An 11,890-nucleotide genomic window follows, 5' to 3' on the forward strand; every position below is an offset into this window, starting at 1 on the left:
ACGGATGCCATATATATGATGACGCACTCCGGTTGCAAGAAGCACGTAAGGAATGCATCGCTCCGTGTATAGAAGGCAGCGTGCCGGGTGCACTCAGAGGTCGTCGTCGTAGAAAGAAGGGGCCTGGCGGCGTCCGCCTCTGCGGAAATTGATTTTAAAAGGTCGCCTCTCCAGGGGCGAACTGTTGTCTTTCTGCACTGCACTTTTTCTCCTATACATGCTTCCGTCCGATGCGTTGTTCCGAAACTGCACCACGCATGCGTCACGTCGCGATCGCTGCTGCTGTATATTGTGTGCAGCACGGCTAAGGTAAGACGTGCGCCGAGTTGGCAAAACTCAGTCTTGAGAGATTTCGGACGGGCTCGTTCTGTTTTCTGCCGAGCACAACCACGATGCTTGGCGCTGTACGTGCATGGGTGGTGAGGAATACGTAGTTGCGTCGCTGGTTATTAAAATTTTTTGTATCCGCCTATTCGTTGCTGTTAGGGCACTTCGTTATGTACTTTTACTCTCATTCCCAGGTTAAATCCCTGTAGAGAGGCGTGATTACAGATTATGTTTATTAAAAATGCAACACAGCGCTAAATATACAAATTTTCATCACGGAACTAAATACTTACAAAACATAAAGAAAGTAGCAAATTCGTACATTTCACTGGCAGATGCGGTTGAACTTATCAAATCAGGTCATGGATTTTCATGAACGCGGAGACAATCGCTTTCCGTCGTGCTCATTCAGTCGGGTGACCGGCCTCTGTCGGAACAAAGAATTCTTGAACATCGACGCGACTTGATATCGCATCAGAAGGTCACGCAAGCACTACTACACTTCGTGAGATCTACTGGCCTGCGTGAAAGTCAACGCCCTTCCTTGAGCGGAGCGAATATTAGTCGACCTTACCACTGTCTTTCGCGTCACATTTCTGTCTAAATACACCTCCCCTCACCTGTCTTCCTTTGAAACACTTGCCTTCGTCATCATGACATCGATGCTGCGTCGAGCTGTCGCAGTGCGCATGCGCATGAGCTGCTGTTTGCATTTCCATATAGCTTGTGAGCGTCATAGTCTTAAAAATTGCATCGCATTAAAGTTGCGACCTGCGCGGTGCATAAACATACACGTTGCATGAAATAAAACGTTGCATAGGATGACAATTGAAACCAGCTGTACGCATCGCATTTAGTTTTTGTAACGTTTATGTAACCGCTTCACGAAAACTTCGCTTCGCATAGATTCCAACGTGTGCGCTGCATCTGCACAACTTTATTTTCTTCAGTGCGACAACGACCTTTTCATTGTCGTGCGCCGAAAGACAGTAATCGAGCCCAAAGACATTCTTGTCAACGAACGTGCAACGACTGCTAAAATCCCAATTTCTCTTCGTTTCTCGTAACAGGGTGCGGCGGCTACAGGGCCAGGAAAACAAGCCGCGCAACTTTGCAGAAAAGGCTGTAGTTTTCTGAAAAGAAGGTTAGAAGCTACGCGTACGTTATTTCCCATTTTTCGTTAAACTGCAGGAAAACTTATTTTCCGCGCGGCTTCTGTGCGCCTCCGCGTTGGTCTCTTATGACAGAGATAGTTGAAAATGTTAGACCTACCGTAGCGCATCTGCGCTGGGGCAAACCGAGACGCCTGGCAACGCATTTCAGCGACGTCGACGACGAAACGCACTTGCCGCGTCGACGCAGCGTCGGTGCTGCATACAACATTCGGTTTGCGCGCGTAGCATATCGATAAGGACCAGTTTGCACGGAACCAAGATCTTTGAAATGCATTGCTTTGCGTAATTATAGCCGTACACACCCGCCGTGGTTGCTTGCAGTAGCTGCGGTGTTGGGCCGCTAAGCACAGGGTCGCGGGATCAAATCCCGGCCACGGCGGCCGCATTTCGATGGGGGCGAAATGGGAAAGCACCCGTGTGCTTAGGTTTAGGTGCACGTGCACATTAAAGAACTACAGCTGGTCCAAACTATTGGACCACTTTCCATCGAAACACGCGACCTCGAGCTGAGCAGCGCCACGCCATAGCCACCACGGCGGGTGTGTTTAAGGGGGACTTTCATTTCTAAAACTGCTTTCCTTCTTTTTTAAAAATGCGACGGCATTACAGGCGTACTTCACTTGCCTCGGAGCTATCTTACCAGAAAATTCGAGGCGTGTTGAGCGCATGCGAGCGCGTCACAGCGCGCACGAAATCGCAAGTTTGTAAGGGATGTAAGGCATATAAATGTCACATTGATAAATGAGAGTGTGCAATGTCACCAGTGACGCACACGCGCGTAGATAAGGGCGTGCGGAAAAGAAATCAGATTTTCTACCAATAGCAAGACGGGATCGGCCCGTAAGGCCGATCCCGTCTATCGGCAACGGCAGGCAGTCTGTGAAAGTGTGAGTGTGTGCGTGTAATCAACGGCTACATGATCGAAAATAAAGGCTATGGAACTTAACGAAATATGTCTTCATTCAACTTCAACTTAAATAGAAAAATACAATCCTAAACAAGCAATCAAATCACATATGCATCGCATCTGGTCGCTCAGCATTTCTTGCGTTTGTCGCGTGGTCGTTGGCTTTGGACTTTGATTCAGTTTGCATGGGAGAAAGCTTCGAGTTCAACCATCCTTCTTTAAGAAAGGGGCTTTTATGTTTTTACTTCGCCCTACGGTGAGAGTCAAGCTTGGGTTTAGGAGGTGTCCTTGCGACATGAGAATGATGACGAGGACTGCGTAATTCAATGGACAGACGTTCACAGTTACAAGGTTTTGCCCCTGTCGCAGTACAGCTTTCCTTCCTCGTTTCTGGGGTTTTACGTGCCAAAACCAGTTCTGATTATGAGGCACGCCGTAGTGGAGGGCTCCGGTTAATTTTGACCACCTGGGGTTCTTTAACGTGCACTACAACGCAAGCACACGAGCGTTTTTGCATTCCGGTACAGCTTTCCAATCGTAACAGAGTGCCATACAAAATTTTGCGCTTTTACCACTGGCCATCGTCATTTATCGCAAGTGCTAAGAGCCATCATAGCCATCATTTCAGCGACTCCGCCTTGCCGTAAAATCTTTTTAAATGAAAGAATACCTGAAAACGTTTATTTTATTCGAATAAAAGAAATACAATTCTTAATTAGTTTTAAATAGATGTGGTGCGCAAAGCAAAGACGATCGCTTCTTATTTAAGTATTATTAATATACACCTTTTTACTAGCGCCCCTGGATGAAAAAGGGGGCGTTCACGCCGCTGCAGAAAAAAAAATGCAATCGTAAAGTTCGTCTGCAACGATACGCCCCCCTCAATTGTTTTGGTGTGTTGCTCTTCCGAGTGGTTTCCTGAATTCCGGTGGCGCGAATTTGGCGCTTGGTGAGCGCGATGTTTCCAAGGTGTGTTACATCGTTAGTCAATTTGTTCAGCGAGAAGATTTCACGTGAAGTGAGCAAGGAACACCGGGCAAGTATCGGCTTCAGCGATCTTGCCGCGAATGTTGTGACCGACGGGCTCGCGCCTGAGGAGCACTCGAGGGTATCCAGGGTACGCAAGGGCTGCGTCAGGTGACGAGCTACCCCACAAGCAAGACTTCAGCTCACTTGTAAGAAAGTGAGTTATTTTCTCGTATACGCTCCGTATTTTCCGTCCTCTCATGACACGTCTGATGCGATTGATTGATTGATTTATTGATGTGTAGCAGCCGCCTTGTCAGTTTCCACTGCAAAGTTCTTTAACGCACACCAGGTTCCGTGGTATGCATAACGCCCGATGAGTTACTAAGTTGTGTGCGCTAAAGTTCACGCGCATGCATGTTTCCTGAGATGCTGAAAAGGCCCGCAATATAAAGAGTTCTAAGGTGTTCGAAACCAACATCACTTCTTCTTAAAAAAAGATATCTGTAAGACTAACTGATCAGCCGCAATATACATGAAGCCTAAACATGAATCTAGGTCGTTGCCACCTGTATGCCAATGAAAAATACAAAAGAAGATACAGATATTTATGACAGACGCTTAAGGCAAAGAGTCCGCTTTTTAATTTTGAGCAACAGCTGTACCTACGTATATTCTGGTTGTTAGACCAAGTTATGGTAGGTTCGTATGTTCTATAGTTGCTCTAGTATTCAGACCGTACATCAGTATGTTGATCGCGCACTGTTATTGTTATGCGCGAGGTTTTTGGGAGCGCTGTGCAGATGTGTGTACATGTTTTTTTTCGCTGCCACGCCTATAGTGCGGACTGTATGTCGCAGTGAATAGTTCTTGTTTTATGGTTCGCAGCTATGAAACTAAACGTTTGTTAGAAATATGCGTACAAATAGAATTTACTTTTGTTTCAACGCAATCTCGCTAGCAATGCGGGCATCATTCGGCCCTTTATGGTAAAATACATATCTGAAAAACGATGCAGTAATGCAGTAACATATGGTACGCGGCCATGCGTGCTTAGCTGACTGGGGAATAATTGGTAATCAAGTTCCAAAATAATGCCAAGGTCAGGAACACGCAGAATATAATTCTCGCAACGAAACTAAGGTGGAACGGCAGTATGCCTATATTTTAGTGACTTTGCACTACACATGAGACCACATTTTATAAGCTTTTAGATCAGAAAAGCTTGCATTAACGTAGAGCACCCATCGAGTGGAGTTTGAAATTTCCGTTGTCTAGTCTACAGCGGACTCGTCACGAGTTGGAGGATGTTTAAAATACCGCCGTCCTAATCGCAAGCACCCTTCCCCCTCCACCCCCCCCCCCCAAAAAAAAAAAAAAGCAAAGATAGAAAGAAAGAAAATATTTTTTTTCGTCAATAGGACAAAATGATGTCGCACCTTTTTTACTGGGTATGGCATCGCTTCCACTTTATCTTCTTATTTTCCTTACATAATTATATGGCTCTATAAGCAAACATAAACCGCTGATGAACCACCATTTTCTGAACGCATGGGCTTCTATGAAATGCTGCCATCTATGCTGTGACATAAGTTTTTCGTTGAAGCCGTGGTTCCAGTGGCGCACCGACAGGGGGGGGGGGGGGATTCGGGGGTTGTAACCCCCTCCTGAGGCCCACTTAGCCCCCCCCCCCCCCCCTTTTGTTTAACCCCTTTTCTTTCCTTACGCATTTGAGTACTGCAACTAAGATGTAAGGCGCGCAATCGTCTGCACACTCGTAAAAAGCGATTTTTTTTTTACAATTTCCCGTGAAGAAATCGAAATTAGTGCTGTTTAGATGGTGTTAGAAAACTGTCAACCCCCCCCCTGGCATAGATCCTGGGTGCGCTACTGCGTGGTTCTTATACTCTTGTTCACGGGTGTGCGTTGGAATTAACACAGAAAAGAAAGCAAGCAGAGCAAACCGTCGAACTGTATAGATAAGATCGAATTGGCTGAACAGTCAAAGCTGATCACCAAGAAGAAAATAAGTGACATTAGAAATTATAGCGATGGGGAAAATAGAGGAAACACTAAAAAAGTTGTCGCAGTTTCACCTGAAAGGCGAAGCATCAATTGCGATAGCAAACTTGTAGAGAGCTATACGGAGTAATGATATTAGCTTTATCAGCTGTATAAACTTGGACATGCAGCAACATCGGCAACACGCAGAACTGTTGAAGACGCCATCGGCGTTTTGCCCGCGTTCGCTCAAAATGCGTGCGGCGTTGGTGACTGTTGCCGGAGCCTCTGATATAAATAGGCACTGCGTGCCGCAGCTAAACGTCGCCTCCCTTCCCTCCCCCTCCCCCACGGCCTCTCGCTCGTCGAAAGAAGGCGCGTTTGCTCTACATACATGGTGATTGTGAAGGAGAACAGAGACGCCTACTTTTGCAGCCCTTAAGCGAGCACGGCGCAGAACGCGCGTTTGTTCTCCGCCGTGCGTTCACTCCCCGTGAAAGACGCGCCCCTCGCGCCCTTTCACTCGCACATACAGCGTTCGGCGCGCGGCGACGATTTCTTCTCCAAATGACGTCATACGGAACCTCACGGCGACGGCGACGGCGACGGCTACGGCGACGGCGACGGCGACGCCGACGGCAGAAATCTGCTTTTGAGTGTCCATATAATTGCTATCGCAATAAAATGGGGTCAGCGTGAGAGCAGTATGCAAGAAGCTTGGCATTGGAAGGAGCAAGGTGTATGTAGCCAAAGATAAGCCGGAAAATGTTATCAGCAATTTCGATGACATAATAAAGACAGCGGAGGAATCCTATACTGAATGGCGCAGTACCCAGAATAGGCCACGTAACTATGATTAGTGACGAACAGGAAACATGTTCCGTCTTTCCGGGTTTACCAAGCCTCTTCTAGCGGGGAGAGCTTTTTTTTATTGCGATAGCAATTATATGGACACTCAAAAGCAGATTTCTGCCGTCGCCGTCGCCGTGAGGTTCCGTATGACGTCATTTGGAGAAGAAATCGTCGCCGCGCGCCGAACGCTGTATGTGCGAGTGAAAGGGCGCGAGGGGCGCGTCTTTCAGGGGGAGTGAACGCACGGCGGAGAACAAACGCGCGTTCTGCGCCGTGCTCGCTTAAGGGCTGCAGAAGTAGGCGTCTCTTTTCTCCTTTACAATCACCATATATGTAGAGCAAACGTGCCTTCTTCCGAAGCGCGAGAGGCCGTGGGGGAGGGGGAGGGAAGGGAGGCGACGTTTAGCTGCGGCATGAAGTGCCTATTTATATCAGAGGCTCCGGCAACAGTCACCAACGCCGCACGCATTTTGAGCGAACGCGGGCAAAACGCCGATGGCGTCGACAACAGTTCTGCGTGTTGCCGATGCTGCTGCATGTCCAAGTTTATACAGCTGATAAAGCTAATATCATTACTCCGTATAGCTCTCTACAAGTTTGTTGCCGCAATTGATGCTTCACCTTTCAGGTGAAACTGCGACAACTTATTTTTTTACAGCGACGCTTTTAAGGCCTAGTTTCCCCAGGATCGTGTCCGCGTGTAGAAAGGACACGTGACCTAGCGGGAGAGGAGGGGAAAAGAAGAGCTCAACCCTATGAGAATGCTGTGAGAGGGTGCAGATGAAAAGGAGAACGGGGTTGACGTAAGTCGCGCCGTCCAATACTCATGTTGGAGGGGGAGAGCGTGAGGAGCGCCAACTAATGGCGGTGAACGAACAAAGTAGGTCAGGGGAGGAGTGGGGTGCGAGAGGCGTTCGCGTTAGCGTTGGTTGTATGTACGGAGCTTTGGTCAACAACTATTGTCTGGGAACGTCGTAGAAAAAGTGTGAGGAACGCGCTAGGAACGCCGTCACCCGTAGACGCCGAGCAAGTTCTTTCAGAGCCCGGCATTGTATAGCCACCGTCTAAGTGTTAAAACATCCCCCATTGTGCCACTCGGAGCCGGCACCGAAGCCTCTTTCCTGACTACGTATCGAAGGGGTCGGTTTACCATTTTGTAGGCAAATTCAACATAGCGAATCGCCAATATAGCTAAACCCCAACAAATCCCAACAGAGCGTCAGCTTCGCTGGACTTCCCTCTTCACTGGGTGGAAGTGCTCTGACTTTTTTTTTCAGTATTGTAGAAGGATAATGTACTAACATAGCTCGAATAATTTTTGTTTCCTGTATGTTTAAAAGCACATCCGAAATTTATTTTTTTGGCCGCATGTATTACGAGAAGGAAAAAAAAAAGATTTTTTTTCTCCTATTGGTGATGGAGCGCAGCACATCGAACATATTGTGAAACATGGTAGACGCCTTCAGTAAAGTGGTCGTGTGTAAGAGTACTCGGAACGATGAAGTGAAATCTAGTCACATTTAATATGCAGGCTGTTCAGTTTAACTGCAGTTTAATGTCCCTGTTTTCCGCCTGCTTGCGTCCACTGGACAAACTTGCATAACAAGTCGCGTACACAAATGTGTACGTCGTAAGTGAAGGGGCTACGTCGCCGACACGCACCACTCGCCTACAGCCAATCAAAGTGAGGAGTGCCATTTCTCCAGAGGACCAGAATTTGAAAGCAACCGCGACGTAGATACACGGCGAGTGTCAAAAGTCATTCGGTCGAACCACGTTTCACACTCCAATGGATGCGATCGCGGCCCGCCGTAGTTTACCGTTTTTCGCGCTTACTCTGTATTCTTTTCGTTGCGCAGGCACGTTGTTCGAGTATTCGCTGCACCTGGTCACGTGGCAGTGAGGCGATATACCTAATGTGAAGCAACACGGACTACTCATTGAACTAAAAGAAATATCCAGATATTTATCAGGAATGTATCCACTGAGAGAGAAAGAAATATAGTGTGAAAAACGAACAAAAGTGCGAGCTTGCGCCGTGAGTGCACGGCATATCAAAAGCAAAACAATGCTTAAACAGGGATTCATGGTTCGCAGCGTTCTTTCGTAATTGCGACCGGTCTTCGGTCCCCGTCGTTTCGATGTGGATCGTTCATTTCTCCACGAACTCATGTGGCTGCGGTGCCTTTCAAGGCTGATTACCTTCTGCTTGGTTCGTGGCCGGCACGTGGGTTGGTCGCAAAACGAGGTGTCAGATTTCATAATCGCGGTATATTATATATGCACTTCCGCCTCAGTTCCTTTCGTTCTCTACATGAATCTTTCTTTTTATGCTGAGCGATATTACGGCACCGTGTGTGTGTTTGTGTGTGTGTGGTGGTTAGTGCTGTGGTTTCTAGGTATACTTTGTTGAGCGCGGCGCGATCAGCTTGATGATTAAGGGCGTGGATAACGCGCCGTGGTCGTGCAACTTGCTACGCGAAGTCACGTCGCATCAGCGTCGGAGAGTATCAAATTACCTTTTTTTTATTTTTCACCTATTCTCCGATACGTCGGGCAACGTCGCGGAAAGGGTATATGTATGTAAAGAAATGAGCACCTCAAGCATGAATAAAATATTCAACGAAGGCCAACTAAAAAGTTTACATCGCTTATTTAAGCGACGGCATTGTATGCGCGGCTTGGAAGTAATCTTGGGCTAATATACAACCGATCGGAAAAGTGAACAATTAGAAGTTCTGTGGTATTACGTGCCAAAACCACGATCTGATTATGATGTACACTGTGGTGGGGGACTTCGGATTATTTTGACCAGCTGCAGATCTTTAACCTGCACCCAATGCATGGTACACGGACATATTTGCATTTCGAAAATGCGGTCGCCGCGACCGAGATTTGATCGCGTGACCTCGTGCTTTATAGCAGTGCAACACCTTACCCGCTAAGCCACCACGGCGGATAAAGTGAACAGTTGCAATTCATACAACACTTGATTCTCCTTGGTGATGTCGCTATTGTACACTTTGCTATTCAAGTTCGACAGAGTGAAGACGTTAATACAGCCATGCATTGCGTCCTGTCCAGCACCTGCTTTAGCTGTGGCAGTGTTCTTGTTTCTGTGAGACCCTGCGAGAGCCCCCGCCTCACTGACCACCACATTAAATTATTCCCTAGGCAGTCTCATTCTACAGTTTAGTATTTCGTGCTATTTCTTAAGAAAACGATGCCACGTCAATGCGCGATTCTTAGCGAGTCCTAACGAATGGTCACGCGAAATATACGGAAGGCTTTTCGAACTATTCAAAAGCCGCCAATCCTGGCCCACTTTGACCCGTCTGCCTCAACGGAAGTTCGAACCTCAACACTTCAAGACACCTAGCACGTCATTTGAGCGGTGGGAGGTACAGCTGACCGGCGATACCCTGGCGGGACAAGAAGCTCTCATCAAGCAAGTACGTCGAGCAGCTATGGCCAATGGAGTCCTGGAATGAGGACACCATCCACTCGTCCTCAACATCAACGACCTCGATGGTCCAAATAAATGTTTTCTCTCTCTCTCTCTCTCTCGAATTGATGCCAGTGGTTACGGTATTGGAGCAGTGTTAGTACAACGCCAGCGTGGACATGATCACGTTATAGCCTATGCCAGCCGACTTCTATCACCCGCCGAGCGCAATTATTCAATCAGCGAGTGCGTAGCTCTTGCGTGGGCCGTCGCGAAGTGTGTCATCTGTGTCATCACTGATAACCACGCTCTCTGTTGGCTATCCTCACGCAAGGACCCCACGGGACGACTCACTCGCTGGGCTTTGCACCTGCAAGAATATACCTTCTACGTGGTATATGAGATGGGACGCTTGCACCAGAATGCAGATTGTTTGTCCCACTATCCCGTGGAAGGTCCGGCAGATGCGGACGCCATCGCTTCCGTTTTCTCTGTGTCACAGTTGCTTCAAATCGGCAACGAGCAACGCCGCGATCCTTCGTTACGGGCCCTCATCGACCGGCTGGAGTCAACACCTGGTGACGCCTCTCTCCGGGTGTTTCTGCTCAAGGCGGGGACATTAAACCGCCGCAAATTTGATCCCCACGGCCCTGACCTTCCGCTCGTCATCCCATCACACCTGCGTTCGACTGCCCTCTGACAACTTCACGACGCTCTATTGGCAGGGCACTTGGGTGTCTCGCGCACATACGACCGCGTACGCCATCGCTTCTTTTGGCCGGGTCTCGCCCGCTCCGTGCGGCGTTACGTTGCCGCTTGTGAGACCTGTTGGCGCCGGAAGAAGTGTACCGAGTGCTGATAGATTCGTGTGCGCTGTGTTTTCGCCGCTTAGTTCGCGTTGAAGTGAGAGGCAGCATGAAGGTCAATTCCCTCGCGGCTGCGGCCTGCGCTTCCTCACTCCAGCCTTTTCGAGTGAGACGTGTTTATGTTTGCCTGTGCGTCAGTGACGCCAGACTTAGTTTAGTTAGTAAGCGAATGTTTACAAGTCTATATGGCCGATAATATCCTTACTTCGTATAGCTGCCTACTAATTTGCTATCCCAATCGATGCGTCGTCTTTTGCGCGAAACTGCGACTTCTTTTGGTTCAGAAAATGATCTAGAGTCCAGTCGGCTTAGTGCGTTCTGCAAAGAGATGCTCTGGGCGTTGTATCGAGGACAAGCGCACAATAGGTGTATCCGACAGTTCCCGTCTGACGCACAGGTATCGCACGTTGGTGTATCGGCCATTCTAACACGGGGAAAATAAGTGTTCGTACATAATACACCCCGGCATTTTGCATCGCCGTTGGAGAGGCTATGGTTGGCACGTTCAACTGCAATGAAGGATCCACGGTGAGTAGACCGCAATTAGACATGCTCAGAGAACTTAGTATATTTATTTACAGAACAAAAATGTCCAAGTAAAGATTGCTCGAAGTACATTTGTTAATGGAAAGGAACGGCTTACCCCTAATATGGCAGTTCGTTAGCAAATTATATATCGGTTGTTTTATTTTAATATTAACAGAATTTTTAAAGATCGCCTGTAGCAAGTAGCACCAATCTACTCATTGAGTTGGATTACCCAGAGGCAGACATTACTTAGAATAGAAATCAAAATGTTAATTGACTAACAAATAAAATTTCACTAATCTGTTTTTAACTAATTACTTAGCGCATACATTGCAATCTACGAATTAAAGCCAGTGATGCCACAAGGCACATCTCACACTCCGCAGGAACCGGCCGACCAAGCGCAATTAACATCAGCGCTGTTGTTATTATTGTTGCTTGTTGCTCGATGCTGCTGGCCGGAAGATAGGTGTTCGCAAGTGTTATCTCGGTTATATTTCGCAATCAGTGTCACACGACACACTGACACCGCTTGCAGCAGGACGAGGTGTAAAAAAAATGTTTTCTTTTTTTTAATCTAAGGCAGGGGACGTTGCAGAAGTTTCACAATTCAATGTACCCACGTGAACTTTACTCCTACAATAAACACGTAGCGCGTGCATCCTTAGTCAGCGCGTGTGTCTGCTACATACAGGGTGCTTCAGTTAACTTGGGCCAACCTTCAAAAATATGGAAATGGTACATAGCTAGACAGAACCAAGGTAATGCTGTTTGCCATCGCTTGGAGATACTCAGATTATTTTCTTGCATGCCGCTTAATTAG

The sequence above is a fragment of the Dermacentor silvarum genome, chromosome 6 (assembly GCF_013339745.2).
Source record: "Dermacentor silvarum isolate Dsil-2018 chromosome 6, BIME_Dsil_1.4, whole genome shotgun sequence".
Classification (NCBI taxonomy): Eukaryota; Metazoa; Arthropoda; class Arachnida; order Ixodida; family Ixodidae; genus Dermacentor; species Dermacentor silvarum.